The 27,276-nt window shown below is 39.0% G+C and overlaps 1 protein-coding gene across 5 annotated transcripts in view; it reads left to right on the top strand.

The window, feature by feature from the left end:
• The window catches only part of RASGRP3 (RAS guanyl releasing protein 3), a 104,121-nt gene that overhangs the window by 28,819 nt on the left and 48,026 nt on the right, over positions 1–27,276 (top strand). The window lies entirely within an intron of this gene.

The following is a 27,276-nucleotide window of genomic DNA, read 5'->3' as shown; positions in this document are numbered from 1 at the left end:
TATAATTCTTTTCTTCTCACTTTCATCACTTTACAGCTAAAATTTTTAGTTGTCCCTGGTCTTCCTTCTTTTAGATACGGGAAAATTCATGTTTTTATGATGGGCAGAGTCTTTCTTCCTTGTTTATGACCTGGATTATAAAAGTGTTGTCTGAAGCCAATTATCAACTCTAGGGTGGGTGGGGGGGGGGGGGGTCCTGGCATCCAAAACTGAGAGGACTTGTTCTTTCTTTGGTTCATTCGGCAGTAATGGAGCTTTCTCTAGGGAAAGCAGCAAAGCAGGCACAACCCTGGAACAAAGCTGTTGTTCACAGGCTTTTGTCCTTCCGTGGTTGTCACCAGACAGAATGTTTAAGAAGAAAGGAAAAGGGGAAAGGGAGAGGGCAGAACCCTGCATCAATGATGTGAACCTCTGAAAGTGACAGGCCTCTGAATCAGACCAATGGGGGCAGGTAACCAAACAAATTCGTTTTTCTGGATTGCCTGGACATTAAGGAGGGGGGCAGAGAGTGGTGTTTTGATCTGAATTCTGACCAAACAGTTATTTTGCTTGTGAGAAACCCAGGACACCCTGCAGTGTGCTTGTTTCCCCACGTGACTGACGGATTGTCATATAGGCTCAAGCTGTACAATTTGCTTGCAATTTCTGCCTGCTGCATGGAGGGAGCACTGCTCTCCCTGCACCCCTGCCACCTCTCCTCGTGTATGGAGTATGGATTGAAAATGACACGCTGGTTCTATCCAAGTTTCCCTCAGCGTGGATGGTCTTGAGTTGCCACATCAGCCAAAGATCTGGGATGGAAGCAGATTCAGATGCCTGGCCAGTCTGGCAGGGAGAGGTTTTTCTCCTTCTTTCCCTTAAAATGTAGGATTCACAAAACCTAGAATGTCCAATGAGAAAATAATATTTCCAACTCTTTTGTTCCTCTTTATGCCAGTTGGGTGAGGTCCTTGGGTCAGCATGTGGCCACGTGGCCCAGTGAGTTCCCTGTCTGCAGGGCACCGGCTGCCCAAGGGGCCATTCTTTAGGGAGTTTGTTTCTGGTATAGTTTCCCTTTTTCTGAAGGCTGATAGTGGAAAGAACTCTCAGGTGAAATGGTGTCTCCAGAATCATAGAGTCACACACCATAAAACTGAGAGGGTCTTAATGGCAATCTGAGTTTCCTTTGAATTATAAAGAGTGTTGAATTTTTGAAAGCCCACAGATTATTTTGAAAAACCCAATGATGTCTTGACTTTCAAAATATCAATAGCAGAATAACAGAGATAATTATTTTACATGCAGATAGTATGTCCATAGAACCAAAGCTTTTAATTCTAGGATAGGAATTATAGAACACGCAACTTAATGCCTTCATTTCAAAGATGAGGAAGTTGTAGCACATTTATCTGGGTCCCAGTGCTACTGAGTGGTAGCGCTTGAAAAGAGCTCAAGGCTTCTGCTACTACTACCATCATAATATTAACACTAATAGCTATAACTTATTGTGCACTTTGCCAAATGATGTGCTGTACAAGTGTATTTATGTCCATATAATCCTCACAGCAAGTCTGTGTGCTTTATATAATTATTCCAGTTTTATAGCTAGAGAAACTGAAGTTCAGAGACTGTAGCCACTCAGCTATACATGACACAGGCAGAAGTGACACCGAGGTCAGACATTAAACAAATAAAAGTGGAGCTCATATGCTAATCTCACACATTGAAGCTTAAAAGCTCATGAAATGCAAATGAGACTATTTCAGCACAATACAATTAGACACGCAATGTGTGTTACGGCCCTTTCGAACTCTCCATGGCAGGAAGGGTGAGGTTTCCCCTTGGGACAGTCCAAGCCCAGGCTATGTAGCGGCACTGACCGGCAGCGTGTTTTTCTCCGTGAGAGTAGTTCACTGATGGCCCTCACATTGGTCAGAACAGCAATTGAGAGCTTTTTTATTTCCCAAGAATGCACTGCTCTCGCTGGCCCTGCTGGCCTTTTCCTGGGTTTTTCCTGTCACTCCTTTCCTCTGGAGGACAGCCACTCCACCCATGCCCCACTCCAAACAGCCAGCTTAGTGGTGATAACACTGGTGTCAATCCTGTTCATTGTGTGACTCAACCTGGAAGGTTGGTTGTCCAAAGAGGTTGTTGTTGTTTAGGACTTAGAAGCAATGCAATCCTTCCCTCTCTTTGCTCCGTTTGTTCCCGGCTGTGAGAGAGGGTCGCTGGCCAGGGGACTGGGGCTGGGGGGCGGGGGAGAGGAGAGATGTGCTTTTCTCTGCTGACTGGGAGGCTACCTGCACCTGCATTTGTCTGGGTGCACACTCCTCCCTGCACCTGCCCCAAATCTGAAGACTGACCTTCTCACTTGTGGGCCATGAACCTGCGGCTTGCCTGGGTCATCAACCAGAGACAGAGCCCTGAGAAAAACCTACTTCTCAAACTCTTCTAAAAATTTAATTTAACTCTCTGTGTTCCTCCATGTGGTTAAATGTCAAAATGAGGGCTGGCGATGAGAAAGAGCACTGAATAAGTAGCAGAAGGGTCTTTTGGTTAATCAGGAGGAAAGTTTAGTAAGCAGAGCATTCAGGCATGTCTTTGAGAAAGTCTTCAATGTTTTTTCAAGGCTGTTATAGCAAGATTACACATTTTGAAGACCAAGCTATTTGTAACAAGAAGAGGGAATTTTTCATCTACTTCTCACCTGCCTGATGCTTCGAAACCTAAGCCCAACTCAAGAGTAGCCAGCAATACAGTCTGCTAACCCAGAGCCACTGGAAATTACCTCCAGTTCTTAGCAATTGGTGTGGTGTGGTGGGTGTTATATGGGGACTCGTGAGATGGACTTAGAATCGCAGCAGAGTCCACAAGTCATACTCCAGACCTGGTTTGAAGCAAAATAAAGTGATTATTTTTGTGGGATCTTTTATAAGGAAACAAATTTTGTGATGCAGTGCTTGTTTTATTTATTTTTTTTTTTTGCCAGCTTGTGTTCCAAAGAACCTCTTCCCAAAGAGTTAACTCCCTTGGGTCCCACTTTCTCTTTGTATTGGTCGCTCATGGGTCCCCCCTGGAGCTGTTTAGCTGTTTGTGTGTCACATTCCCATTGTTTTATGGATTTGAAAGTTTGGGTTTCTTGCTTTCAAATGATCACAGTAGGGTACCTCTGGAGTCTGCGGTGTGTATCTGAGTTCGCTGTGCTTTCATCTTTTTTGAGCCCATCTACTGTATCGAGAAGACAAACTCCTGCATTTTTATGGAACTCTTCCAGTATTAGACACTTTTTTGTACATTGCCACAATCCTATAAAAGAGGGGAGACACTGTTACCATTGTTTACAGTGAGAAACTGAGAATGAGAGAAAGTGAGTGACTTGTCCATGGTCATGGGACCAAGCCCAACTAAATCCCCAGTCTTCAGACTCTGAATAATATCCATGGAATTGCTCTTTGTGATCATAGGGCTATAATTTCTGTTATCTTCTCATGGGTGAAAGGTAAATGGATGACTGATTCATGATGTGCCATCTCACACATGTCAATGATGATGTTTCCAAAGCCTTTGGATACTTGGCTTCAGAAACAGGGTCAGCTTAGTTACAGACACAATAATATTTGCTTTGGTAATATTTGTAAAGGAACTTAGTGGTCATTTTCCTACCCTGCAGACCCAATGTGGTTAAGTTGGGGTCATATAGACCTTGGCATGATGTAATATTCAGCTTTTAGAAGGGATCTTGTTGTTTTTTGAGATTAAAAAGTATAGTCTGATGTCCACTATGCACTCCCCTTACCCAACAAAACCATCAGCATTCTTGGAAGTTCTGCCTGGTTATAGTACCCTTATTCCCATGGGAAAATAGTGTACTCTGACCACCAGGAAGAGAGTCCCTGCCACCATTTCCCTCTGCAAAGTTATCTGCCCACAACTGAGAGAGTCTTAGCTTGCTAGACTAATTGAGAATCTTCACTACTAGTCAATTTTCTGTTACAGCAATCCAGTCCATTGTATAACAGCATAATCAGTATATTGGCAAGGTCCTAACAATGACAGTGTGTGTTGCCTGGTGATTTTACAGTGCAGCTGCGCGTTATGATGGCTAGGGCTTAGAGGCAGAGGATGGGGGAAACAAGTGAACAGCTTTATGATAATAACAGCTATTATGTTTTTTCTTTCTAAAGTAGCTTTTTAAAAATATGAGTGTGGAAAATATCCTTCTTCAAATTTAAAAACTCCTGAATAATATTTACTTCATAAACTGACTCAAAGAGCATTTTTCCTTAGTGATTACAGTGTAATAATCAGAACTTTCTGCACCTTTCAAGAAGAAAAAAGGGGAAATGTTTTTAAAAGAAAAGAAAAAAGATGAAATAGTGGGTTAAAGGCTTACCTTCCTGTGTTATAGTCTGTGGAACCTGAAGTAATATAAACTTAATGCCCCTATTGTAAGTGGAAAATTCAACTCAATATATGAATGATTTACGTAGCTGCAAATATCGCAACATCTTTTAGGTTTCTCTGTGATCAAAATGGTAATTTTGTTTTCTGAAGGCTTCTCTATTTGCCAGTTGCTGCCCTATCTTTGCACTTCACTTAGTGTTGGTTTAGGTGAACTTGTCCCTACCTCACAAAATGTTCCAAGACCCTTCCATAGATCATTATGCCATTGGTTTACTTTAGTATTATAAGCGTACTCAGAGTTTCATCTTTGAATGTGTTCCAGGTACAATGTTTGATCGAGAACTAGTAAGGAGGGAAAATATCAATAACATGGAAAAATTAAGTTCATAGTTAATTACAGAACTTAATTTTAGTCACCACTTTGCTGATGCTTAATTGCTGCAAAAGTCACAGACAAGAAACTACATTGGAATGTGTCTAAGTGATTTTAATTGCTTCTCTTTTCCCCCTCTGAGGTATTTGTGGTAGAGACTTTAGCAATTGATGAGCTGGCTAAATGGAAGGAGAAGAACTCAGGCAAAGGGTCCATCAGTCAGCCATGGAATCAGACTCCATAGTTTTTAAAAACAGAAAAGAAAAAGGGACTATTTAGTCACTCCTCTGATTTGTTTTGAGAAAGTAATATTTCTCCTTTCATCCAACAACTCAAAATGGGCTGAACCAAGTTTCCTTGGAGTCTTTTACTTAAGTTCACTTTGGGAATGTTCCACCTAGGGATTCCTTTTTAGGAATTGACACACTGTAAAACCACCCTGGTTTTGCAGAACTCTTTAGGCCTAAGATCAAGGAGCTAGGAAGGACTAATGTTGTTTTCCAGCCACACTAACACTTGCCCTGTAACTATGAAGAATGAACATTCCCAAATCTCCAGTTAATATAGATTTCTGGAGCTCATAAACTATGCAAGAATTTAAAACAGTCTTAAAATAGAAGAACTGAGTATAATTTCCATATTTGGTTCTGGAAAACTAATACCATGAGTTCAATTTGACTAAACTTTGGATTCTGCTCCACTTACAGTTCTGCTTTTTAGAAGTAGATAGAATTTCATTTATGCATAGAATGACTGCCATTCAAAATTCTATAAGTTGACAGAATATTTTAGAGATCACTATTTTTTTATGGCTAGGACAGGGCTCAATCTGAATGGTGGTGCTCGAGATTTCTCTGTGGTCTCTTTCTGTCCCCGGTCACGTCACTCTGATTCCAAGATGAATCTGTCTCTTTCTATTTTCCTTCTGTAGTAGGCATTTAAACTGAATCTGCTGCTGGGAGAGGAAAGAAACTGGTGTTTATTTTTACAACACCCAGAGGCAGACACTACTGCTGACACTTACAGAAGAAAAACTAAATTTCAGGGAGGACGAGGGCCTTGCCCAAGGTCACAAGGCAGTGAGTAGTAAAGCCAGAATTCTGGCCCTGGTCTTCCTAGAAGCAAAGTGCATGCCTTTTCTATTCTATCACACAGTCTATATCACTATGTTTATGTTAAAAACTGATGCTCACTATGGAAAAGGCAGCCATTCTGTGGAGTCCAGATTCTGCTGTTCTTGTCATGCCCAATGCATAACGATTTCCATTAGAAGCATGCTGCAAGACAAAGAAACATCCTAGGAATCTGGATTCAAGATTGGATTCTGCAGTCTCATCCTGTTTCCATGTTGAGGTGTTCCCTCAACTGTGGTGCTGTGTACACTGGGCAGGGTACCCCTGCAGAGCTAAGCCTCTGGCAACACTCAAAAATCATTATACTGTCTCAGATGATGACAGGTATAAAAAAGATCATGACTCTAGGACCTGGCTGATTAACCAGCAGTGACAGTTTGCTTTACATTATGTTTGGTTTTTACAAGAAATGACTCATTATTGGCACCAAGACGGCAATTACATTCACTCCATGAATTGTTTCTTGGGGCCATAGTTACAAATAGATAGAAGGGCTGAGCAGAACTTGAAGCAGGACCAGTGGAACATATTTCACCTTATTTTAATTCTCCATGTTTTACAAGAAATACCTTCAAACTCTCTTTGGAAGATGAAAGAACTTTGATTGACTAAAGCCACTGATGGTGTTATTGTGTAAGAATTAAGGCTTTATCTTTTTAGCTACAAGGATGACTGAGAAATGTGTCATGCATAAAATTCTGCAACTATTTGGAATACTGTCTCACATCAAGTTTGTGGAAGAGGCTAAGATATTTGAAAAATGGTTTAGGGTTGTAATCCTCATATTTGGAAACTTCACTCAACCAGAAGTTATCAAAACCTCACTAAGTACATTCTAGTTTATGGGACCTCTTACATGGAAGTCAGAATTCACATTTGGGTGACAAAAGTAAAAGAAAAATCCAAACTATATTTTCCTATGATTCATTTGGCAAGTATTTGCACAAACATAAATAATGGCACAGACTTTACAGGACATTACCACTTAGTTAAGCACACTGATATTTTAAATAATTATTACATCAAACATCTTACAAATATCTTTCTATAAAAGAGGTTTGTACAGTGTTCTATAGATGTCTGGGGAAAGGAGATGACTATATCAGGGTGAGTCAACGAAGGTTCCTTAGGGCTGGTGACATTTGAACTGGGTATAAAAGGATAAGTAGTCATTGTTCAAGAAGAAAAAACTATATTTTGAAAGATTCCTTTCCAGGAGTAACATGTAACTTGGTAGAGCTGAATCATAGGGTACATGTTGGAGGAGGAACTGGATAAAAGGCTCAAAGATAAGGTAGTTCCAGATGGTTAAGGGTACTGTTTGCCCTTCTGAAGCATTTAGATATTTTTGAGAACAATTTAAAGTTAAAAAATATTTTTATTATAGAAAATTTCCAACATACACAAAAGTAGGCAAAATTATATAATGACCCCATGCGTTCATTACCTGACCTTAACAATTTTCAATAGCCAATCTTGTTTCATTTATATCCCCACCCATGTTCTCTCCTTCCCATATTAGTTTTGAAACAAATACCAGACATTTCATCATTCTACCTGTAAATATTTTAGAATACATTTCTAAAAGATAAGTTCTCTTTTGAAAAATCCATAGTACCATTAATAAATGTCAAATAATTAACAATAGTTCTTAATGATTACTGAAGCTTGTCAAGTAAAGGAGTGATATGAATATATTTGCATTTTGGAAAGAAAACTCTGGAGGCAATGAGGAAAACAAGTTGGAGAGAAAAAAATGCCAAAGACCAACAGAGGACTCCAGAGATGAGTATGAATCAAGCCAATGGTGAGGATGGAAGAATTTTCAGAATGTTTAAAAAATAAATTTGATAGTTCTTGAGAGCAATTGGATATGCAGATGAAGGAGAGGAGGGAGTTGAGAAAATTTTAACTTGTGTTAAACTTGTGTTAACTTGGAGATTTTAAACTTGTGTGGTCAGCATATGAATATGCCAATAACTGATGTAGTGTAGGGATTCCGTGAAAAGAAATTTAGCTTGATTCTTCATTAGCCAGAGACTATTGGAAACAAATCCAAAAATATTTTCTTATTACCCTTAAACAAAACTTTGAGACTTGGACTATTTGGAGTAAGTTTGATTGCTCCACCTTAAGAAAGTCATTAGCAAAAATTGGAAAACATCCAGAGAATAGCATCTAAAATTCTCCAGGGGAGAAAGGAGCCATTTGGACAGCCTGATAACTGACACCTCTTTGGTTTACATATGACTGATAGTTATAAAATCATAAAGGCTAATGAACATGACTTATTCACCAAATCCCCAAACACTGAAAGTTTGAAAGATGTGAATTTAAAATAATGGAAGGACCCAACAAATAAAAGTCCAGGACCAGATGGCTTCGCAGGTGAATTCTACCAAACATTTAAAGAAGAGTTAACACCTATCCCTCTCAAACTATTCCAAAAAATTGCAGAGGAAGGTATACTTCAAACTCATTCTATGAGGCCAGCATCATCGTGATACCAAAACCAGACAAAGATACCACACACACACATAGAAAATTACAGGCCAATATCACTGATGAACACAGATGCAAAAATCCTCAACAAAATATTAGCAAACCGAATCCAACAATACATTAAAAGGATCATACACCACAATCAAGTGGGATTTATCCTAGGGATGCAAAGGTTTTTCAATATCTACAAGTCAATCAATGTGATATACCACATTAACAAATTGAAGAATGAAAACCATATGATCATCTCTATAGATGAAGAAAAAGCTTTTGACAAATTTCAACATTCATTTATGATTAAAAAACTCTCCTGAAAGTGGGCATAGAAGGAACATACCTCAGTAAAGGTCATCTAAGCACCCATATATAACACACCTCAGCTAACATCATATTCCACAGTGAAAAGCTGAAAGCATTTCCTCTAAGATCAGGAACAAGACAAGGATGCCCACTCCAGCCAATTTTATTCAACATAGTATTGGAAATCCTAGCCATAGCATTCAGACAAGACAAAGAAATAAAAGGAATCCAAATTGGAAAGGAAAAAGTAAAACTGTCACTGTTTGCAGATGACATGATATCATACATAGAAAATCTAACGATGCCACCAGAAAGCTACAAGAGCGCATCAATGAATTTGGTAAAGTTGCAGGATACAAAATTAATATACAGAAATCTGTTGCATTTCTATACAATAACAACAAGCTATCAGAAAGAAAAATTAAGGAAACAATTCTATTTAGCATCACATCAAAAGGAATAAAATACATAGGAATAAACCTACCTAAGGAGCTTTATTGGAAGGTCTTGGATTAGAAGAATTAATATTGTTAAAATGACCTTATTATCCAAGGCAATATACAGATTCAGTTCAATCCCTATCAAAATACCAATGGCATTTTTTTACAGAACTAAAACAAATAATTTAAAAATTTCTATGGAAACACAAAAGATTATTGGTGGGAATGTAAACTGCTACAGCCACTGTGGAAAACAGTATGGAGGGTTCTCAAAAAATTAAAAATAGAACTACCGTATGACCCAGCAATTCTACTCCTGGGTATATATCAAAAAAAAAAAAAACACCCAAAAACACTAATTAGAAAAGATACATGCACCCCAATGTGCATAGCAGCATTATTTACAATTGTCAAGATATGCAAGCAACCTAAGTATCCATCAACAGATGAATGGATAGAGAAGATGTGGTATATGTGTGTGTGTATGTATATGCATATATATAGTGGAATATTACTCAGCCATAAAGAGGAATGAAATTTTGCCATTTTGCAGCAACACAGCAGGACTTGGAGGGCATTATGATAAGTGAAACAAGTCAGACAGATAAAGATATGATATCACTTATATATGGAATCTAAAAAATACAACAAACTAGTGAATATAACAAAAAAGAAGCAGACTCAGAGATATAGAAAACAAACTAGTGGTTACCAATGGGGAGAGAGAAGCGGGGAGGGGCAATATAAGGGTAGGGGATTAACAGCTATAAACTATTATGTATAAAATGAGCTACAAGGATATATTGTACAACATGGGGAATATAGCCAATATTTTCAATAACTATAAATAGAGTATAACCTTTAAAAAATTGTGAATCACTACATTGTACACCTGTAACATATAATATTATACACCAACTATACTTCAATTTAGAAAAGATTAGTTGACTGTAAAAAACATAAAAATAAGATATAAAATAATGGAAGAAATTTTTCATGCTTTATGATGAAAATGTTCAAACAAGAAGAAGTTGAAAGAATTGTATAGTGAATATCCATCTACTGCCAATTCAATTTTACCATTAATAATTTACTATGTTTGCTTTTTCACATGTCTATCCATTTATTCATTCCTCCATCCATCCATTGGTCCATATTTTTTTTCAGTATTAGTTGTAGACAGCAGTACACTCCATTCCTCAACATTTCATCATACATATCATTAACTGGAGTTCAATATTTGTTTATGCAGAATTTATATTTTACACAAGAGAGATTAAATTTATACATTTGTTTTGCCAAAAGGAAAGACTGTGATTCAAGAAAGATTAACAAAATTCATGGCTCATTGTTACTGGGTCATTTATGAAAATGAAAAGCTGTTTGAGAACCTCTTGATCCTCAAAAGTTGTTGCCATATGGAGCAGACACACCCTCCCACAAAACAGCCTTTGAGGCACTGTCAAGTATTGACTTGGCCAAACCACCTGCCTCTCAGTAAATGTTAATTGGATTTGAATGTGAAAAAAGAGAGACCCAGAAGCATAAGCTATTTGCCAGTAAGTGATAGAGCTGGTAGGAGAATAAATCACCTCTAATAGTTTCACACTGAGCATCACTCCCTGCCTGGAACAACTCTGCAGAGTAACAAGGGAACAGAGTGGATGATTTATAAGTAAAAACTGTAATACAGGCGATGCATTCTATATAGAATCATCCTGAGATTATTCAAGGGGAGCCAGTATTTGGACAATGGGAAAGGAAGTGAACTGTTCTCACAAAATAGGATTCTTTATTCACATATTGAAAAAAATGCCTCTGTTCATAAATATTTATCCTCTGATAGCCTCCAAAAGGGATTAAAACAGCTTGTGATAAACAGCAAAAATAAAATGAAACTCAAAATAATTAACATAATAAAACAAGCATCAACATATGCCAGTTAGTAGAGTGAGGAACAAGTTTAGACTTAGAAAGCTTTGAAATGTTGTAAATTGAATCAAATTCTGACATGTTAAATCTTGCCAGTTGGTTCAAGAATTGAAACTCAAGCTGAGATGATGTCTAGATGTGTTTGTTCAAATGTTTGTTGTTGCTGAAGATATCTAAGATTCATTTGAAAACTGAAAAATTCAGTCAGTCAGGCATTTGTCTACACAAAAAGCAGACATTCTGATACTAGAAAAAAATTTTAAGTGTTTGATTGACTTTTTCAGTTTCCATTTTGATGTTATGCCATCTGTCTATATCAATGGTTCTTAACTAGGAGCAGTTTTACCCTCCACAGGACATTGGGCAATGTCTGGCGATGTTTTGGGCTGTCCCTATTGGGGGTGGGAGTGGAATGCTCCTGGCACCTCGTGGGTAGAGGCCAAAGATGCTGCTAAACATCCTACAATGCACAGGCTGGACCCCTGCAGCAAAGAATTATCTAGCTGAAGTATCAATCATACCAAATTTGAGAAACCCTGACCCATATGAGTCAGTTACAAATCTTACTCTAACATGCCTTCAAAAAACTTTAGATTATTTACACATGACATTTCTTCTCCGTAACTGCTGTCAAACAGTAAGTAGTGACAACCTAATACTCTTAATGAAATGCTACTGCATCATCACCAGGGCAAAAATAAGATGTAAAATGACTAGTCATTCAGAATAAGGTTCACGAAAAGCCAAGCTGAGTGGTTCACAACACAAGCTGACAGCACTCTTTGGTGTGCAGGAGCATCAAATGTTGTCAGGCAAGAATACAGATATTTAACTAACAGAGCAGTATTCCAAGGAATTAGGGCCACATTGTTTACTGGAGCAGGAAAAAGGATCATTAGATCCTAAGTCATGGGACGGTTCATCCTGGGACATCTCCCTCTGGGACTTGGGAAGTTCATTTCTCTCTTCCTTTTCTCCTTTTCAAAAACTCAGGAAGGAGATCTGAGGGTATTGGAAGCAAGTAGATTAGATAAACTCCTGCTGCCAACCTGATGATTATATGCCTCTGATTGATGTTATTCTCCTTCCTCTTACCCTTACCAATTATATATACTCTACCTGTGTTTGCAACCATCTTCTCCTTCTTTCTTCATTTTTGTTACAACTGGCACCCATGCCCTCATCTTCAGTTATCTCTTCCTCCTTCTGAATCTTTAACGTCTTCCTCTCTACTAGATCATCCCCATCAGCATCCTGGTATGTTCCAGCAACTCTCATCTTATAAAAAAACCCTGATCCCCACATCATCTGCCAATTTCTCTTCATTCTAATCCTAGACAAACTCAATAAACTCACATTCTACACATGCTGTCTTTGTTTCTTTACCCCCTATTCACTCTTCAACTTACACCAACGTGGCTTCTGCCAACAGCCCGCTAAAGCTGCTCTTGTCAAGGTTACCAGTGATCTCCTTGTAGCAAAAATTTTAAAGCAGATAGTTTTCCATCCTTCTCCTATTTGACCTCTCAGTAGCATTCAACATAGTTGATTGTTTTAACTTCCATGAGCATGATCTTCTCTTGGCCTCATGGCACAAAATGATTTAAGTTTTCCTTCAACCCCTCTAACAACTACTCCTTAAGATGCTTTGCTGCTTTGCCTCTTCTCTCTGACCTTTAGATGTTGGAATGCCCAGGCTTAAGCCTGGGCTCTTTTGTCCTTTCTCTTTATACTTTCTTCCTAAGGAATCTGAACCATTCTTATGGCTTTAAATGCTATTCACATGGGGTTAACTCCCAATTTTAAATTCCATCTCAGAACTTTTCTTGGAGCTCCGTATTTGTATAAATAATAGCTTCTTGAGAACTGCACACAGGAGTTTCACAGGCGTGTTAACATTAAGGCATCTTAAGCATTGGATTTCTTCCAGTATACCCACTCTCTCCATCCAGTCAACCTTCTCCAACTTGGCAAATGTAATTATGATCCAGCCAGTTTTTCAAGCCTTTCTTTCCCTCACATCTTTCTCTAAATTAATCTCTGAGTTTCGGCTCTTGTCTTAAGTATTATCTCTTCAAAGAGATCTTTCCTTACCACTCACCTAGAATAATCCCTCTTATTCTCTAGCTTACCATCTGGTTTGGATTTTCATTCATAGCTTTTATAACAATTTGTAATGATATACCAACTTGTCTATTTGTTTGATGTTGGTTTCCCTCGGTAAATTGTACACTCCATTGGACAGGGACCTGATCTGTTTTATTCACCACTGGATACCCTGGCCCTGGCATAATGTCTGGAAGGTAGAGGTATGTGCTCAGTTGATATTTGTTGAGACAGTAAAGGACTCGGGATTGGGATACTGAACATAAAACAGACTCTTTTTTTTTTTTTTTTCCTGAGAAGGTAAGAATCAGGTCCTTTGCTGTTAGAATTATATTTTTAATTAGATTAAAAGATAGCATTTAAACATCACCCAGAGGGAGAAAAAAAGAGAAAAAAGCAAGATATTTAATAAATGCCTGTTGATTGATGGATAGATTAACCAATTGAATATTTACTTAATTTCTTTGAATTCCCATTTATTTAGTTATAACATAGAAATAATACTATTAATTCTCTTTTCCAGAATTATTTTATAGGGCAAAGTTAGATTATTGCCCTTTAATCTCCTTTGAAGGAAGACATTAAACACGTACAAAGCCCCATTTAAGATGCTGCAGAGATTACACGTACTATCAATTTCTTTAGTCTGAGAACTGCACTGCACTAATGTCTGAACTCCTGTGGTTTGTGAGCCAACAAAATGTCATCGGTCTAAATCGTTATACGCCCTATTTGAAAGGACACCATTTGACAGTGTTTTTGTGAAGTGGCCAGAATTATATCATTGTCGATGCAGCCTCAGAGCACTCCTCTCGGCTGCCCTGCCCTGTGGGAAGTGTCTTATGAAGCTGGTGGACCGCACAGAACAGTGCCTACCCCCCACTTCCCTGGCTGATGGCGTCTGACCAAGGTACTGAAGGGTAATGGAGGTGAACGAAGTGGTATGAAGGAAGCAACTTCACAGGGAGGAGTAGGGGTAGTATTTCTAGACCTTGACAGGGGCATAGATGCCTCTGCAAAAAGGAAACCTTATGTTTTTTAATTGGATATTAAGTCTAAGGTGGCTCATGGACTCTTGGGAGGGTGTGAAAATTTCTGTATCTCAAATTTTTGTGACTCTAAAAAGCTGGTGGTGAGAATCAGGGAATAATGTTGTGTTTCCTCTCCTTCTGCATTAGGCAACTTCATCTGTTTTAAGATATAAAAAAATGACATCAGATGGTGCAACCTCAGGGAATACTGATTTTCCTGTGTCTTCTGAAATCCTCTAGGGCAGTCATTCTCTGTGTGTTTGAGCAGTGGTTCTTTAACTTTTATTGATCACAGGCCCCTTTGAGGCCCTCTCCCCAGAAAGAAGCTCATGGGCACAAAAACAAAATTCTGCATATGATGTCAGGGGTTTTACAAATCTCTGATTCTTGGTTAAAAGCCTTGGTGTGGACTGAATTGTGTGCTCCCAAATTCATATGTTAAAGCTTTAACTCTCAATGTAACTGTATTTGGAGATAGGGCCTGTTAAGGAGGTAATTAAGGTTAAATGAGGCCTTAGGCATGAGGGCCTAATCCAATAGGGCTGTGCCCTTATAGGAAGAGACACCAGAGCTCTTGCTCTCCACCATGTGAGGACACAGCAAGAAGGCTGAAAGCCAGGAAGAGAGTCTCACCAGGTACTGAATTGGCCTTGATCTTGAACTTCCTAGCTTCTAGAACTATGAGAAATATCTGTTAAGCCACCCAGTCTGTGATATCTTGTCATAGCAGTAGGAGCAAACTAATACAAGTCTCTGTCCTAGAAACTGCTCTTCCCCTCAAAGTAGCTATGTTTATGGTCACTGATTCATGAAGGAGTGGAGCTGGGGGAGGGGCTCCCCAGTGAGCAAACTTTCTGCGTGTGGGAGAACTGCCCTGCGGGGTGTATGGGAGCCTGGAAGCACAGGGACGAGATCAGCTGGCCTGGCTCTCTGTCTGCCCTGGGCTTCATGAGTCCACACTACAGAGCAAAGTATGAAGGCCGTGCAGAAGGATGATGTGCTCTTATGCTGGGCTTGGACATTTTCTCTAGGTTCTCCTTCATTTCACTGGGCAGTTTGTCCATCTGAGCCCAGAAGCCTCCTTGAATTTCTTTCAAATATTTAATAAGAGGCAGGTATCCTCCTGAATACAATAATCCCTTTTTGTAAAGTAGAGAAATCTTTTCCCCCAGAGTTAAGATTGGAGCCACCTGAGCCAAAAACAAATTGCTGGGAATGTGGGAAGTATTTGCTCCATCATTATCCCTCTTGAAAAAGCTGCTGCTGTCTGACGTGAGTGGAATTTGAGGACAAGGACAATGAGAGCTGCAATTCGTAGACTATTTGGTCCCAAACCTGGGAGAGCAGGGGCAGAGTCTCAAAGCCTGTAGCGGTGTTGAAGCAGCGAGTTTAGACTGGGGGAGTGGAGCATGTGCAGCTCTTTTCCAGAAGACTTAAAAAGAGAAGCCAAAGTTTGAGTGACCAAAGGTAACCAAGAAAATATGTGGGGTTCCACGTGATAAGAGTAAATGACTGGACAGGGTTTAGGATCCAAGCATCAGAGCCAGAGAGCCAGCTGTGCCAAGATGAATTTTGAGTTCCAAGGCTCTACCTTCTCAATTTCACCTTCACTACACGTCTCTACTCATCTCAGAGGTACCCAGAACCGCTTCTGATGCCCAGCATCCACCAACCAGGGATTTAAAACCTCCGTTATCATTTTAGACCCCTGAATACAAAAATTATTTTGACAAAGGGAGATGATTAGGTTGGAACAGTTTTTGCAAAATCAAAGAGTCAAATTCCCTTGAAATCAGACCGGTGAGCAGAAATTCCACATCATCAATGCTGATTCATTTCTCCATATCTAAATGGCAAAAGAGCTGCTTCCTATCAGAAAACTCACACTTTCTTAAGCAGATGCATTAGTTCAAAATCAGCCTCTGAAACATGCACTTTTTATGTCCCAGGGACCCCACCCAGTATGAGCCTGGATTCTGTGGAAGCTCTACTGTGATGGCATATTTTCCTTTCTCCCATTAACTCACTGTTTAAACTTGGGCAAATTATGTTATCTTTTTGGTCCTGGGCTTCTCCTTTATAAAGTGAGGTTGTTAACCAGATAAACAAAAGGTCCCCTTGAAAAGTGGAAAAAACTTGCTTCTGTCTCTCCTGTACCACAAGCTGTTTTGCTATTAGAACTACAGAGTTTCTCTGAATAGACAAAAAAAGCTCCATCAGAAGACTTGAATGAGCAAAATGATGAAATCAGGTGTTTAGAGGCTAATCCTTGCAGCTGCACTGACTAGTAAATAACCCTCCCCTGATTGCTGGTTTCTTTCTTTAGAATCATAAACAACAACAAAGGAAGAATACCAGCTCAACTTATAGAGTCACTAGTCATGCAAGTGACTCATTGTCTAAGTGCTGGAAATGATCTTGGGAATTATCCACAGGATATTATACTGAGAAGTCCATAGTACCTCTGAGTTACTTGAATCTGACAGGGAGGAATAAGCTGTCACTAATTGTAGTCAACAAATCCAAAGCAGCAGAGAGAGGAAGTGGGAGAGTGTGAAACTAGATACTTATTGTGGGGTGAGGAATCTGAAAATGTATTTACCTCTAAGCATGAGTAGGTACATTTTTTGTATAGCTATCCCAGTATACATTCTATTTTCCCATAATCTTTCCAGAATCTACAAAGTAAAGTGTTGAGAGGGCATTGGCACCAAGTCCCATGCTCTTTGGGAATCATTAGTGAACATCTGTTTTGTTGATTATGAGAACTTTTCTTTTTTTTTTTTTTTTTTTTTTGGCTGTGCTGTGCAACTTGCAGGATCTTAGTTCCCCGACCAGGGATGGAACCAGGGCCCCCTGCAGTGGAAGCATGGAGTGCTAACCACTGGACCACCAGGGAATTCCCCAAGAACTTTTCTGTAAAAGAAAAACATAGAAATCTGCGGAAATTGCAAAAGTTGGAGGTCATCTAGACATTTTAAGCATATTATAATTGGAAATAAATAAGAATTTATTAGCCTGACCAGCCTTGACAAATGCTATAGAAATCCCCAAACTTACTTTCTTGCTTGGGCAAGGATTTGTCTTGCAGTTTGAACCTACTTTTTTTTTTTTTTTTTATTTTTTAATTTATTATTTATTTATTATTTTTATTTTTGGCTGTGTTGGGTCTTCGTTTCTGTGTGAGGGCTTTCTCCAGTTGCGGCGAGTGGGGGCCACTCTTCATCGCGGTGCGCGGGCCTCTCACTATCGCGGCCTCTCTTGTTGCAGAGCACAGGCTCCAGACGCTCAGGCTCAGTAGCTGTGGCTCACGGGCCCGGTTGCTCCGCGGCATGTGGGATCTTCCCAGACCAGGGCTCGAACCCGTGTCCCCTGCATTGGCAGGCAGATTCTCAACCACTGCGCCACCAGGGAAGCCCTGAACCTACTTTTTGAATGGAAATAGGCCAGAAGGCATAGTAGTGGGCTTGTGACTCTTCCTTGTCTAATCCAAAAATAGGAACATTGTGAAGAGTCCTCCTTGGCATCTGTGATGTCGGGGGGCAGCCTGGTGGGCCTGAGGTAGGGGCTTGCAAAGGCGAATGTTTGCAGGGCCCAAGAAGATACCGGAATAAGTGATGTGGATTAGGGATAAAAAGAATTCTCTTTGGGACAAGTGATATTTCACTTTCCTCTTAAATGTACCAAAAAAGAAAAGGCACATAGTGGGATGATAAATGGCCGTGACACTTGGCCTCAGATTGGGGAGACAACAGAGGGTAGTGGAGACTTTGGGGAACTGGGAGGCGGTTGCTGCTCAGTTCCAGACACATGTTGCCTCGTGGGAATGCAGCCCTAAAGCCGGTAGATCTGATGTTTCCACAAGAATCTAGAAAACTGGGTTGTTTTAAGTGGAAGTCTGGGTTTGTACATTTTTGCAACTTTTGTGAGAGCCAATCCTGTGTGAGCCTAACAAAAAAGTACATCTATGAGTTAGATCTCTGCTTAGGAGGTCACTATCTTATAACCTGCAGATGCTGAGTGAGAAAGAACTTGTTAACATACACCATCTTCACTTTGGAGAAAAACTGACGCTTGTGGTTTATTATTTGTATGTCTTTAAGTAGGCTTTCTCAGATAAAGGGAAAAATGCAAAGAGAAGGGCATTTGAGAACAATGTTTATAATGTGTATTACAAGCCCTATACTTTCATATTTAATTGCTGTAACATCAGAGCTAGAGTTCTTGGGTTATTACAGAAATCATGATTTTGTGTTAAGACCCACAAGCATATCTATGTGGGATATAGCTGATGTCAAGCATGACATATGTTCAGTCACCTTGGTGTGAATATGGTTCTCAATAAAAAAAAAACAAAAAACTCATTGGAAAGACTCAGGTTGTTCCATATTATAATGAAGATATGGAGGTTTGGATACATTATAAAACAGATGTTCGGCACTTTATAGACAACACACTATTGAATTAAAAACTCCTTATCCAAAATCAAAATTAGATTTTAGGAAAGAACCTATAATTCCTGAAAAACAGAAACACTTTTACAAAACCTGGACTCCCTTCACATTACTTTAGATGCATGAAGGTAATATATTTTGGTTTTGAGCATTCTTTGATTTTTTCAGTGAGATACTGCTTCAGATATTCCAGTACTTTTTGCTAGTCATTGATGTTTTTATGGTAGGCTTTTGCCTTTATCTCCCAAACCAAGTTCTACTACATTATTATGGAGTGGTAAGTTAATGATGGATTTAAACATTTTCTTTTGTATTTTTCTGTTTTTAAAATGCCATAACTAATTTGTGTTGCATTTAGTAGTGAGGAAGTATCTTTTTACCAAGTTCTTGGTGAATACCTTCAAGTTTTATGTGATTAATAGTTAAAGAGGGTCTAAGGTAAATAAATAAATACATGTCCAGTCTCCTGGACTAGAAATTAGAAGCAATTGTTGAAAAGAAGTCACTGAAGATAAGATATTGTGGTGAGATAAAGATTGGCAAGGGTATAAAACTGTGTGAACGTGCAGACTTGTGAAATCCCCACAAATTACCACAGAAGCCGATGAGCTTCTTGTTCTAATTTTAGCACCCAGCTCGGTTTCACTTACTATTTCAACCTTCAACATCTTTCTTGTGACAAGTAGATCCATCAGCAAAACTTCTGGTGGAAATGTTTTTGTGTAATACCCACTCTCAAGAATTGTTTTTGAGGATATTATTAACCTGACATTTATTTCCATTATGCAGAAGAATGAATGCAGTGTCAAGACTGGGATCCCATTCATGACTCATTGGTACACACGAGATACTGCTGGCATTTCTATATGTATTTACTGAACTCTCCTGGTCTCTTTGGGGGCATGTATGTGTCTTTGTATCCCCTTAAGTACATATCTTATGTGCTTGATAAATATTTCTTTAAAAAATAGATTGTAACTGACAATAAAAATATAATAGGTTGGGCTGTATATCTAGAGACAACTAGGTCTATCCTTCCAAAATAATGAATATTAGAGTAGGTAGCTGATTAGAGAATCTTCATTTAAAAAATTTTGGGGACTAAGGCACAGTTGGTAGAAATGGAATTTAAACTAGTTCTCATTTCATTGCTCAAATTTCCGGCCTATGCTGCCTTTCCCCCTTTTTTTCTCTCTCTCTCTTTCTCTTTTTTCTTTCTTCCTTCCTTCCCTCCCTTCTTTATTTCCTTCCTTTCTCTCTCCTTATCGCTCTCTCTCTTGCAAAATGTGTATATATAGGTGAGATATATGTGAGTTATGAATTTGAGAGAGATGACATATATAGGAATCATTTTATCCCATAAATTGAAGGCACTTTTTGGTTACTTGCCAGGAAAATAATAAAAGTAGCTAACACTTATGAGAATATACTATGTGCCAGTGAATAAGCACTTTAATTGTATTAACCCATTTAATTCTCATAACAACCCTCCAACAGAGATACTGCTATTATCCTACTGTATAGAGAAAGATACAGAGACAGAGTAAGGTTAAGTAACTTGCCCAAGGGCACAAAGCTAGAAAGCACAAGAGTCGAATTAGATCCCAATTGTCTGGCTCTAGAATCCAGGCTCTTAACCATTAAGCTATACTCAGAAATCATTAAATTAGTAAAATGTGTGACGCCTACACAGACCCCACAGGAAAAGGCTACATTGGATTATGTCACATAGACCATCACAGAGGCCTTTTTTATTAATTTTTATGGGAGTATGGTTGCTTTACAATGTTGGTTAATTTCTTGCTGTACAGCACAGTGAATCAGTCATACATATACATATATCCACTCTTTTTAAGATTTTGTTCCCGTTTTGGTCACCACAAAACATTGAGTAGAGTTACCTGTGCTATACAGTAGGTTCTCATTAGTTATCCATTTTATACAGAGTAGTGTATATATGTCAGTCCCAATCTCCCAACTCATCCCACCAGAGGCTTTTAGTTCTGATCTTTAGAACATGGTAGTCTCTTTCCCTCTCTCTCCATGTTTGTTGAGTGAGTAAATAAACACATAGGTACTTTAAGTCCAGTTTTAAGACCTCACCATTCTGTTGGCATTCCTGCTTTTCCACACCTATCTGCTTTTTTCAGTGTCATTTTCTTTGCAGCATTTTCTTTTCAGTGTTCTTTTCTCTGCTCAGTGCAACCTCACTCATGCTTCAAGGCACAGCTCAATTCTGTGAGTCAGAACTTGTTTTTACTTCTCTCATGATTGTTTCATAATGCCCTGTGTCATAATTTCTGTTCATGTGTGTCCCCTCTTTAGACCCTAAGGTCTCTGAGATCACAATCTGTACCTGATATATACTTGTACCTCTGCCATGGTGTTAATCACACTGTCTGACACAGAAATAAGTATTTATTAAATAGATCAGAAAATGACTGGAAGAAGTATTTGGTGTATTTTTATTCTCTCTAACATAAATCTGTGCTACCACAAATCTGGAGGCATGTCTTGAAATTCCATTATGGGCATGTTAATATAAAAGAAGTAAATTCATTCAATAATCAAAAGAAAAAGTTTGAGACAAGAATAAGGTTAGAGATGAAAATTGGAGAAGAAACAAATTTGAAGTTTGAAGGCCATGTTGGAAGAATAAGATGGCAGAGAAAGATAACCATATAAAGATAACAGACATACTTTGGTGTTGGGGGATAGAAAGACAAGAGACAGGGTCTAGTTCTTAAGAAACTAGTGGGGAGACAGAACCATTCAGTAACATAAATCATACAAAACCTAAAGGAAGTCAATACATTGAGTGCAAAGGTCTGCCTGGAAGAATTGGGAGGGAGGAGGAGAATTCAAGTAGGCATTTGAGAAGTGAATATATGATTGCCATGCAGACATACTGGGGGGAGGAGAGACATTCTAAAAAAAAGAAATAATATGTGCAAAGCATGATGTCTTAGTTCAGGCTGTTATAAGAACAGTATCATAGACTGGGTGGCTTAAATAACAAACCACCTTCATGAGTTAATTACCTCCCAAAGACCCCATCTCCAAATAACATCACATTGGGGATTAGGGTTTCAACATATGAATTTGGGGGGGACTCAAACATTCAGTCCCTATCACATGGGCACTATAAAAAAGAAGTTCATTTTACAGCAAAAGGTAAAGCGAGGGTGAAGAAAGAAGAGTGAGGGTATGGGTGGACAGAGTGAGGGTCATTCATGAAAGGCTTTGTATGCCAAGCAAAGACTTTAGATTGAGTCGATAGGGGATGGTGGAAGAATTTTGGATAGGGGAGTTATGTGATCAATCTGATAATTTGGAAAGATTGATTTGGCACCAATAGAGAGGAGAGATAAACAGGAGGTAAGACTCAATCTAGAAGCCTGACAACTAAGCATTGCAGTGGACCAGGGGAAAGGTAATGACAGCTTAAACCCAGGAGTGGCAGTGGAGAGGAAAAGAAGTGGAAGTATGTGAGAAACTTTCCAGGGACAGATAATCAGACTTGGACATGGAGGGATGATCAAAGAAGGCGCCAGAAAATCTAGGGTAAGCCCCAAGTTTCTGGCATGGAATATTGGGAGAAAGGTTGAGCCATAAATCAAGGAAGGAAATATAGGAGATGTAGTAGTTTAGGAAAATGAAGAGGGAATATTTTTAATTAATTAAAAATTAATTGGTATAATTCACATACCATTAGAATCTACATTTTTAAAATGTATAGTTCAGTGATTTTGAGTATATTCACAAGGTTGTACAACTACCACAGCCCAATTCCAGAACATTTTCATCACCCCCAAAAAGAAACCCTGAACTCTTTGCAGTCACTCCCTATTCCTCCTTTCCAGCCCCTGGCAACTGCTAGTTTACTTTCTGTCTCTACCTATTGGATTTACCTACTCTGGACATTTCATATAAATGGAATTTACAGTGTATGGCCTTTTGTGTCTGACTTTCTTAGCATAACTTTTAGAAGGTTTATCCTTATTAAAACATGTGTCAGTACTTCATTTCTTTCTATGGCTAAATAATATTCCATTGTATAGATACGCTTCATTTTGTTTTTCCATTGATCAGTTCATGGACATTTGGGTTGTTTCTACTTTTGGGCTATTATGAATATCAATGCTATGAATATTTGCGTACAAGTTTTTTGTGGACATAAGTTTTCAATTCTCTTGGGTATATACCTAGGAGTGAATTTGCTTGACCATATAGTAACACTACGTTTAAGATTTGAGGAACTGCCAAACTGTTTCCCAAAGTGGCTGCCTCATTTTACATTTCCACTAGCAATGCATGATGGTAAGATATGAAAACTTACCCAAAAGTTAAGTAAAACTCATCCAAAGTCACGCATTAGTAAAGAGCAGAGCTCAAACATGCCTCTCTCCAGAGCCCACTCTGTCCTCTACAGCACACCACACAGCTGGAGTCCAGCACAGAGGTGGTGGTTGGATCTGTGATTGTGGATGAGTTTACATGGAGAGTCTGAGGCAAAAGGAAAAGGCGTAGAGACCTGCGAGCCCTCAGCAGTAGGAGGAATGTCGGCATATCAGACTGGAGACGTGTGACCTGAGACACAGGAGGAAAATCAGGGAAGAGAAGATGCCAGGAAAACCATCCAAGGGGAGAATTTTAGGGAGGGTGTGGTCAAGAGGTAACACATGGCTGCTGAGGCTTAACCTAACTTCTGACAAAATGCAGTGACCTCTACCAGAGTCTTTTTGGAGAGGTGTGCAGGTGCGGAGTGGAGGGAGAATTGATTTTGGTGGTCCGGAGAGGGGATGAAATAAGCCAATTCTATTTGGCTGTGAAGAATGGGAAGACAGGAGAGATGGCCAGTGGAGAGCTTGTGTTCTTTGTTTTTGCTTGAGGCCAGGAAAGACACCTCCTGTTTACTTAAACTGCTAACAATTTAGTTCCAGTTCATCAGTTCCTCCCTTGTTTGACAACTGTGCCAACAAAATCCTTATTCCCATTTCTTTGCCCCCTCTAACTCTTTAACAGTGACTTTGTGAAAAGCTACTTTCCTCTCCCTCTATCTTTTTTTCTCCTCCTTTGCCTCTCTAGATCTAAAAATACCCATTAGTTTCATGTTTCTAGGAGTTACACAATTTCTGAAGGGTAATTTGGCATATAGGGAACCAGTGCTGTCAACCTCTGAACTTCTTGGGAATTCCAAAAGTTCTTTTTAGTATTTTTGACAGGTCCCCACCGACCTCCTTGTCCTCCGTGTGTAAATCTACTAGTAATCCATTTATAATATTGTTCTAATGGGGAAATACATTCTAAATTCTGAATAATGACTTTTCAACTATAGTTTGGGACATTTCGTAATTTTAGGGCTTCCTTTTTTTTGTTGTGTTAAATGCCCTTAAAACCTTTTCAAATGAAGTTTTTTTTTCCATTCTTATGTGGAAGGCAGAGTAATGTTATTTCTCTCGTGTTAGGGATGATGAGAGTGAACCTTAGAGAAAGTAAGGTGAAATTAGTTAATGTCCTAGATGGGAGGAAGAGAGATATCACCATCTCTTGAGATTTGTTTTTCTTTTAGAGAAAGGAAGAAACATTTGCTGTAGGAGAAATATCTGAAATAAAAGAGAATGACAGAGTCGTTAAGTGGCACCTTCTAATTATGGGCTTCAAGCTGTGTAAATTTAATTGAGAATACAGAAATAATTTAAAAAGCATTTTGGGGGGGTTACTATATTTTACTTTTAATTGGTTCCAATAAAAAGTGTAGCTCCAGGACTTCCCTGGTGGCGCAGTGGTTAAGAATCCTCCTGCCAATGCAGGGGACACCGGTTCGAGCCCTGGTCTGGGAAGATCCCACATGCCACGGAGCAACTAAGCCCGTGCACCGCAACTACTGAGCCTGCATTCTAGAGCCTGCGAGCCACAACTACTGAAGCCCGAGTGCCTAGAGCCCGTGCTCTGCAGCAAGAGAAGTCACTGCAGTGAGAAGTCCGCCCACCACAACGAAGAGTAGCCCCCGCTCGCCGCAACTAGAGAAAGCCCACACACAGCAACGAAGATCCAACACAGCCAAAAATAAATAAATAAAATAAATAAATTTAAAAAAAAAAAAGAGTAGCTCCAAATCCTTCAGAAGTAATTTCAAACTAAGAATTTACTGTACCATAAAAGAATGCTATAAACATACTAGTTTCTGAACAAGAGCAAAATGTTTTCACTTAGATGATAACACTGTACGGTTTCACTGGATAAGGAGAAATTAATATTACATCTTCAAGTAGGTCTGTATCTATGTATACAGAAATTAGCATCAAAATGGCATAAGAAATCTAGTTTTTAAAGCCTATCAGTGTCAGTAGTAAAATTGGATAAAATAAATAATAATGATGGTGATAATAAAGCATTGTACAGTCTCTATCTTTTTGTGGTGCATTCATTTACTTATGCTTTTTTTTAAGCCAAAAACAGTTCAGAACTCAACTCATACCTACCCAATCCCAATCATGTTACTCTCACCAGCTCTTATTCTAATATTGTCTTATGTGTGTTCTTATTCTTTTTTTACATGATGATAAGTTTTGATAGCAGGTTCGTAATATCTATCCTATGCCCAATTCTAAAATCATGCTCAGATATTTCTAGCCACTTTGCTGTCTGACACCAGTGAATTTAGCTGGTATTTTCTGTTTTAGTTTTGTGACCCATAAAACTTAACCCTCTCAGGTGTCTCCTCTTTGAGGAAGTCTTCCTAGATCTGTTTGGTTGAATTTGGTCCAATTCCTATGCTCCTACAACATCTTGGGCATGTGTCTGTGACACTGGACTTAACAGGCTCATTGTTTTATAATAACCAGTTTATAATGTGTTTCCCACACAGGGATTTGGGTCCTTGTGAATAGCTCTTTACGTCTTCAGCTCATAACACAGTGCTGAACATTTAATAGGTATTCAATAATCATTGGCCTTTTAGCTCAATCAAACAAATGCCTTTCTCTGAGAGCATGGAGATGATACTTTTTGAAAACAATCTTTCATTATGTTAGTGCTTCTTGCTGCATTCCTGTGTAGCAACTTAGAACTCAGGTTTTAAAATCCTTTCTCGGTATCTTCAGAGACAGGCAGCTTCCACTCCCAGCTCCAAGTGGTGGTAGGTGAGAGAGAGATTTTGTCCTCCAGGCTGTGTCTTCTGTTCACATTCTCTTGCTTCTTAGAGGTTTTCTGTGTAGTGTCTTCATTCCCTTGGAGCCTCCTTTGTGTAGATTCTGTCCCCTGAGATTGTCATCTGGTCCCAGCGGGAGGATCCCGAGTTTTACTTAACCCATGCCAGGTACTGAGAATGCCCTCCTGCTCATGGTGGGCACATAGGCATGAGGATGTTAGTGCTGATACTAAGTACTAAATGGAAGTCAATAACTAGCTCAGAGCTCATCTCACAAGGCCTCCTTGAATTTTTTTTTTTGGTAACAATTAAATAGCAAAGTTTAGCTGCATTTTATTTATCACTGGATTTCTGGGGTGGGGCCTAGCCTTCCAAAGTTCATTGGGTACAGTGCTCAGCACGGTGACTAGATAGCAGCACTCAGTAAGATGACTTCCTCCTTCTCCTTCTCCTTCATCATCATCATCATCATCATCATCATCATCATCATCATCATCATCGTCATCGTCGTCATCATCATCATCATCATCGTCATCATCGTCAAACTCACTCTGAAGTAAACGAATAATCAAATGATAAGGGAATGTGACTTTATTTCAAGGCGTTTGGAACCAGGTCCTCCAAAGTGTTAGTGCCACAAACAGGATTGTTATGAATATAATATTGGCATCTTCAGGAGAAGAAAATATTGATCTGAAAAAAACAAATAAACCTATTTTCCCAAAGTTTAAAATGTTAACTTCTGAGCTAAGCATTTCCTAGTTATGGGCCTTATTTGGGGGATAGTATTTACAATTTGAACACTGGCGTTGCCGTAGTAGCCATAACCCTTCCGTGTGGTTGAATGTGTCCATCTGGAAGCCATCTGATTGCAAATGCCTAATATGTGTATATGTCGGTTCTCTTCCATGTCCAGCTACAGCCAAATGCTAGGGAAACACCTCCTTGGCTGGACTTTAGAATTCCATTGTATTTATTATTAGAGCTTCTTCAAGACTTTAATTTCTCATTCAACTCATGTCAGGCGGCTGTAAATGTGTTAGTTTGGTTGCCAATACTAAATACTGTTAACCAAGAAAAAAATAAATAAAATGCAGTTTAACCTTGTTACCAAAAAATGCAATGAGGCCTTATGAGATGAGCTCTGAGCTGGTTATTGACTTCTGTTCAGTGTCTGGTACCAGTTAGTCCCTGAATTGTCAAGCTTGCTGTAATAATGATGATTATTCATTTGCAGACAATAGGGCCAGTGATAGAATGCTTAGAAGCTAAGCAAAGGGAATAGTAAACATTTGTTCTAGACAATGCCTAGAAATTGATCTAATAGGCAGCCCTAACAACAGCTAACATTTGTCTGAGTAGTGGAAAAAAATATAAATTTTTGGAGTCAGATGGGCCTAGCTTTGCAACTTAACTGGTAATATGATATGGACAAATAATTTAACCTCTCTAGGTCTCAATTTCCTCCT

This window comes from Balaenoptera musculus, chromosome 13 (assembly GCF_009873245.2).
Source record: "Balaenoptera musculus isolate JJ_BM4_2016_0621 chromosome 13, mBalMus1.pri.v3, whole genome shotgun sequence".
Taxonomy (NCBI): Eukaryota; Metazoa; Chordata; class Mammalia; order Artiodactyla; family Balaenopteridae; genus Balaenoptera; species Balaenoptera musculus.
This window is presented reverse-complemented; position numbering and strand designations above follow the sequence as displayed.